Source organism: Protobothrops mucrosquamatus, unplaced genomic scaffold (assembly GCF_001527695.2).
Source record: "Protobothrops mucrosquamatus isolate PMUCROS unplaced genomic scaffold, P.Mucros_1.0 scaffold13454, whole genome shotgun sequence".
Taxonomy (NCBI): domain Eukaryota; kingdom Metazoa; phylum Chordata; class Lepidosauria; order Squamata; family Viperidae; genus Protobothrops; species Protobothrops mucrosquamatus.
The window spans coordinates 1-6468 of record NW_015399227.1 but is presented as its reverse complement, the minus strand read 5'-3'; the positions used below and the strand labels follow the sequence as shown (position 1 = coordinate 6468).

At 42.5% G+C, this 6468-nt stretch overlaps 1 long non-coding RNA gene across 1 annotated transcript; it reads left to right on the top strand.

The window, feature by feature from the left end:
• Positions 1-228: 228 nt before the first annotated feature.
• LOC107301490 lies at positions 229-3465 on the top strand. The gene is made up of 3 exons (XR_001549299.1): positions 229-361; positions 1659-1770; positions 3383-3465. It is a non-coding gene; the product is annotated as an uncharacterized LOC107301490 (long non-coding RNA).
• Positions 3466-6468: the final 3003 nt, after the last annotated feature.

Here is a 6468-nt window from a genome sequence, read left to right as displayed (position 1 = left end):
TAGTGTACATAAGTCCGATCAGAGGGAGTCCATGGCGTAGAGGGGGAGGATGATTTAATACCCCTCAGATCTTCCAAACCAAAGCCGAAAGGAGACAGGAAACATGCCTTAAAATTGTCAAGGTTGAGAAACACTGATCTAGAAGACAAATAAAGACCAATGGGTTCATTTCTTCTTGTCCTGCAAAGCTTGAACTATCTTTCTAATGCTTGGCCTCTTGTCATGGCAGGTGGAAGAAGCTGATGATTGGCTAAGACATGGAAACCCCTGGGAGAAGGCTAGGCCAGAGTACATGCTTCCTATTCATTTTTATGGAAGAGTAGAGAATACAGAGACTGGTGTGAGATGGGTTGATACTCAGGTAATGTCCCTTGGAGAAGGGAAGCACATTTCAATCATGTTAATTGTGGGGTGGGAGAGTTTCAAATATTCTCTGCAACCGTCAAGCTTAATTGTGCGAACTTAAGCAGAAAATTCCTACCAGGCAAGTCTAATGTGCAGCCATCTTGTAGAGGAGAATCATGTCTGCTGGCCCAAATTCTTTATGTAAATAAGATTTAATATCTAAATGCATCACAAAATCTAAGTAGGGGAAGACTTTGTTTCAGATTAAAATCCATGTACCACTTTTGTTTTCATTAAAATGCTTAAGTAGTTTAGAACAGTGGTCCCCATTCTTTTTGGCCCTAGGGACCGGTTTTGTGGAAGACAATTTTTGTGTATAGGCTTAGGCATGAGCAATAAATCTTCTGAACTGACATGTGATCCTATTTTTCGCACCTGGCAGGAACCACTGAATATTCTTTTCTTTTTTTTATTGAAAATTTTATAAAATTTTACAATATAAATCCCCCCTCCCCCCAAACCCAACCCTCCCTCCCTCCCCCCCTCACTTCCCAGAGCCAATCACAGGATTAACAATAAAATAATCATAATCTAACTAACATTAATCAACTATTAATCTAACAAATCTATAACTTCCTTTAACTCTCTTTTAAAACAAATATACAATTATTAAATACCATCATTTTAATATAGTTTTAAATATTAAAAATCAGAAGTTCATTCAAAAACCAGATGATATTTTTTTGTTCCATATTTCGACTCAATATAAACAATCCATCTTCTCCAAACCAATATATATCTTTCTTGTGAGTAATCCTTCACATAAGCGGAAATCTTGGCCATTTCAGCTAAGTTTGAGACTTTAACTACCCAATCTTCTATAGTAGGTAAACCTTTCATTTTCCAATGTTGAGCAATTAACAATCTTGCAGCCGTTATAAGATTTAACATCAACTCCATTTCTTTTTTATCCAAATCTTCCAAAATACCCAACAAAAATATCTGTGGTTTAAACTTTATCTTTTTCTTAAAAATATTTTGAATGTTCCACCAAATCTTAATCCAAAATGCTTTAACCACATTACATGTCCACCACATATGAAAATACGTTGCATCTAAATTTCCACATCTCCAGCACTTGGGTTGTAAGTTAGAATACATACAAGACAATTTCTGTGGATTCAGATGCCACCTATAAAACATTTTATAAAAAATTTCCCTTAAGTTTTGGGCTTGAGTAAATTATAATATTCTAATGTTAGAATAACATTCCATTTTAAACCCAATATAACTGGGGCAATCTCTGTCTTTAGGTTGTTTTGGCTTTGCCCTATGATACTCCTATTCCTGGTTATATGAACAACACAGTTAATACAATGAGACTCTGGTCTGCTCGAGCACCCAACGACTTTAATCTCCGTGACTGTAAGTATTGTCAATGATTTCTCATTCTTTGGCTGGAGGAAATGTTAGGAAAATTGTTGTCTTCAGGCGTAGGCAGACCTAGTTTTGCAAGCCACCAAGGCCCACTCTGACCACACTGCCGAAGTTTGAAGGTAGTTTCCTCACTGGAAACAACAATGGAAGAATGGAAGAGCTCATATCTGCAGCGTTAGTGTAAAAACAAATACTTTGGATGGTTATTTGTATTTTGAAAGTATTTTCCATTGACCTTCATGCTTTCATTATGGGCCTATCCATGGTGGCCTTCATTACAGATTGAACCTTGGCAATGACAGGACTGAAGATTATAGCCCATAATAATTTACTATAACAAAATAGGGCTTTTTTTACCTAGTCACTGAAATGTGTGGCAGTAGTTCCTAGTGTGATCAACAGTTCTCAAATACAGATTGGAGAGTTTCAGGGATTTGGGGTAGGATACAGCATTTTTCTGACCTGCAGATAGCTGTCAAAAACAGAATTCTAACTGAGTTCCTCTTCTGCAAACTACTAGTATATTGTCAGACTAATAATGGGCAAAGAGATCTATTTTTCTCCCTCCTAACCCTTTTGTCAGGGTTTTTTCTTTCCTAAGGGGAGTAGAGGCTATTTTCTGCCTTCAGCAATGTTGCTATGTAACAACTAGAGACATGGAAGCTTGGGAGAGAAGAGAACATCCCTGGAACCAGGGATCGGAAACCCGTGATCCTCCTCATGTGGCTGAACTACAGTTCCCAGCAGCCTCTGCACAGAGTCAAATGCTGGGAATTGGTATTTAACAACAATTGGAGGGCCACGGCTCTTTCCATCTTGCCTTAAATGCAATAGGAGGAGTAGCTGCTCCTGGCAGAGTGTCCTTAGGAAACATCTCCCAAGCATTTTCTTGGGGTCTAGGGATTCATGAAGAAAGCTGGAGGTACTAAATAAAGAGAGAAATAAATAGATAAATCAAGGAAGCAGAGATGCTTGGGAAATTGCTAGCGCTTGGGGCAGAAGAAGGTCTAATAAAGCATTTCCCAACCTTAGCTATTTTAAGACGTGTGGACTTCATCTCCCAGAATATCCCTGCCAGGAGTGCTGGGTGGGGTTTTCTGGGAGTGGAAGTTCACACATCTTAAAATGGCTGAAGATGGGAAACAGTGGTCTAGTCTATTAGCTCAGCATCAGGAAGAGAGGGAAGAGAAAGTCCCTTCCATTTCCTTCCTCTGATATATTAACACTTCTGGTAAGGGAAGACCGAAAAGAAACTAGAGCAGGCTTCCCCAGCCTGGACATCCAAATTTCCAATCTGTCTGACTAATGGCTGGAAGTTCTGGAAGTCGTACACAACTCAAGAACACCAGATTGAGGAGAGCTGGGATAAAGGACTTCTTTTGAGGGGCTGGAAGGAAACTTGATACTTCACACTAGCAAATTTACTCTTTAAATGCTAAGCAAATGCCTTGTTTTGGAAAGAAGAAGCCCTGCACATTCCTAATATAATTCTGCGCTAAGTAGACAGGAAAAAAGTTGTGTGTTTTTTTTCAACTCTCCATTCTCCCCTCCCACTGATACTGAACAGCTGTGCATGTTTTATTTCAACCTCCCTGTGCAGTTAATGTTGGTGATTACATTCAAGCGGTGCTGGACAGAAACTTGGCAGAGAACATCTCCCGCGTCCTCTATCCAAATGATAACGTAAGTTCCAAGCACTGTGAAGTGTTGCCTGCTGGTGGGAGGGAATGAAAGAAATGGGGGCTGTGACCACTTTACTTCTTAAGTGGGCACCCTGCTGATCATTCAGAACCAAACATGGTGGCAAATTGCCTCTTTTTGTGTATGTTGCAGAGCTGATTGCCTAAGTCAGTGGTGGCAAACCTATGGCACGCGTGCCAGAGGCGGCACTCAGAGCCCTCTCTGTGAGCATGCGTGCCATTGCCCCAGCCCTGCCTCCCCCTGTGGCCCCCTCCTCACCAGCAGCCCCCCCCAGAGGAGAGTCATCCCCAGGCACGGCCCGTATGGAGCAGCGCAGCCAAGGACATGGCACCAGACAGCGGGGACAAGACTTTGCCCCCACACCCCATCGTGCGCAGATGCTGCTGTGGGTGGAAGGCATGGCCACCATGGCGCTGCAGGGCCACCTGGGCGATCTGCGGCAGGCCGTGGAGGCGGTAGGTGGGCCTGCGGGCGGGGGATGGAGCAGGGGCGATGGGGCGGAGCAGGCGGGGCAGAGAGGGAGCCGGCGGGGCAGTTTTGGGACACTCGGTGTCTAAAAGGTTCACCATCACTGGCCTAAGTCATCAAGCCCATAACCAACTAACACAGGGCCTGGGAGAACAACCAGGATTTAAACAGTTTATGAAAGGTCAGAAGGTTAGGAACAGTCTGAATATCCAGGGGGATATAATTCCAGAGAGCAGGAGCCATCCCTGTAAAGAAATGCTTCCTAGGCCCCACCAGATGACACTGCTTAATAGAACACAAAGCATGCATGCTCTGCCAACCCTGATCAGATGAGCAGAAACATATGGGGACAGGTGGTCCATCCAGTAGCCAGGCTAATGTGCACATTTGTGTGGGGGTTTATAAATGATAATCAGCACCTTGAATTGCCCCAGAAGCCAACTGGCAAATCATGTCCTTGTGAAGCAATGGTGTCATGTGCGCATACTGTGACACACCCATCAGAGCCCACCCCACTGCATTCTGGATCAGTTGTAGCTTCTGAGTGGTCTTCAAGGGCTGCCCTTACAGTAAACCAATCAAGAAGTGACCAAGGCATGAGTGACTGTCTAAAGAGCCTCCCAGTCCAGAAGTGGGCACACTTGATACACTTGATAAACCCACACAGAGACCCTCCTGTCCATAGTTGTCATCTGCTTTTTTGACCCAAGGGAACACACATATAACCTGATTGTGCATCCATCTCACATGGGGTAATGCTGCTCCATTGATAATGAAATATGGAGGGTCCAGAAGATAGACAAAAGCATCTCGTCCTCTTAGGATTAAGCCTGAGCCTGTCCCTCCCCATCCACACCTCCACCACCTCCAGGTATCGGGTCAGGACAGCATCATTTGGTGGTCCTGGGGTCAAGTTGTATAATTGGGTATCATCCGCATATAAGATGATTTCTGACTCTAGACTGATGGATCAACAATTTTCATGTAGAAATTGAACACTCGTTAGAGGAAGTGTTGCAATACTTCCCCTAACAAACCCACAATGTAGTCGCAGTTTATCTCACTATGTAGAGAGGAAGTTGAAACAGAGAGGGACTTATGCAAAATTACCAGTTACATTCAATTACATTCATAAGGGACCTACAACAATTTATACTAAAAAGCATAACATTCCTTGTAAAGTAAAGCTGAAATCTCTGACATACAGTATATCAACCGTGTGAAGTTTTCCACTGACTAGCCTATTTTGCACACAGACTCTGCTGTTCACCACTAGAAAATATCCTAATGCCTGTGATTATTAACCTGGCTTTCCTTTTTCCAATACTGAGAATTTAAATTAAAATTATCTAATCCAAACAACTGAAAGAAGCTCTCCTTGGCAGGGTAGCGTGGAGAGCACTTGCCTATAAAGTCGCCAAGAGTCAGACATGACTGAATAATTAAAACAGCAACATTTCTAGATGCTGTATCAGGGGTTGCTGCATTCTCCCAGTCTATGCAGTATTTCAGGTTAATTAAATGAAGTTACTACAGGTGTAACAGCATGGATAGGTCCAACCAATGGGTTGTCTGGGCCAGCCTTCCAGCTCCCCCCAAGGACTAATCAAAGATCTCCGGGAAGATGCCAAGAAAGGCAGGAAGGCCATAGCACACTTGCTCAGTTGCCTTCTGGCATTTTGAGATTTAGAATATTTCTATTGTTCCCATAATAACAAAGAGCCACTGATTGACCTCCTTCTTTTCCCATAATTTATCTAACGCTTTTCTGAAGTCATTAGTGGTAGTCCTCCACTTACGATGATATTGGGACTAGAATTTCAATTGCTAAGCGATGCGGTTGTTAAGTGAATCATCATGTGACCAGGCCCAATTTTATGATAATTTTTACTGCAGTCATTAAATGAATCACACAGTGAAGCAAATCCAATTTCCCCAATTGACTGTCAAAAAAGGTTGCAAAGTGAGATCAGAGGACTGCAGGACCCTGCAACTAGTCGTAAAAGCGAGCTTGTTACCAAGCACCTGTATTGCAATCATGTGACCATCGGGTTGCACAAACATCTTAAGTGCCAGGACAGGTTGTAAATATTTTTTTCTGAGGTTGTTGTAACTTTGAATTGTTGTTAAACGAACGGTTGTGAGTCGAGGACTACCTGTACCTCATTTTGAAAATTGAAAGTCTTAAGAGAAATGAGATGATACTGGCAGGATATTGTGTGGTCCGTGGGTCAGAATACATCAGAGGGACAAGTACACCAATCAGCCTCTCCCGTACAGCTGTATGATGATGTATGACTGTAATATTCCCAAAGATGCTTTTTCACAAGGCAGCTGGACTTTCTTGGATGAGAAACGAAACATCTTCAATGAAAAACAAGAAAGTCCAATTGCCTCATGAAAAAGCATCTTTGGGATAACTATGACCTGGATGACTGAGAATCTCCATAGACATATGACTGTAATAAAGATTTGATTTGTTTATAGCTGCCCAAAGGCTCAACAATTGGATGACTG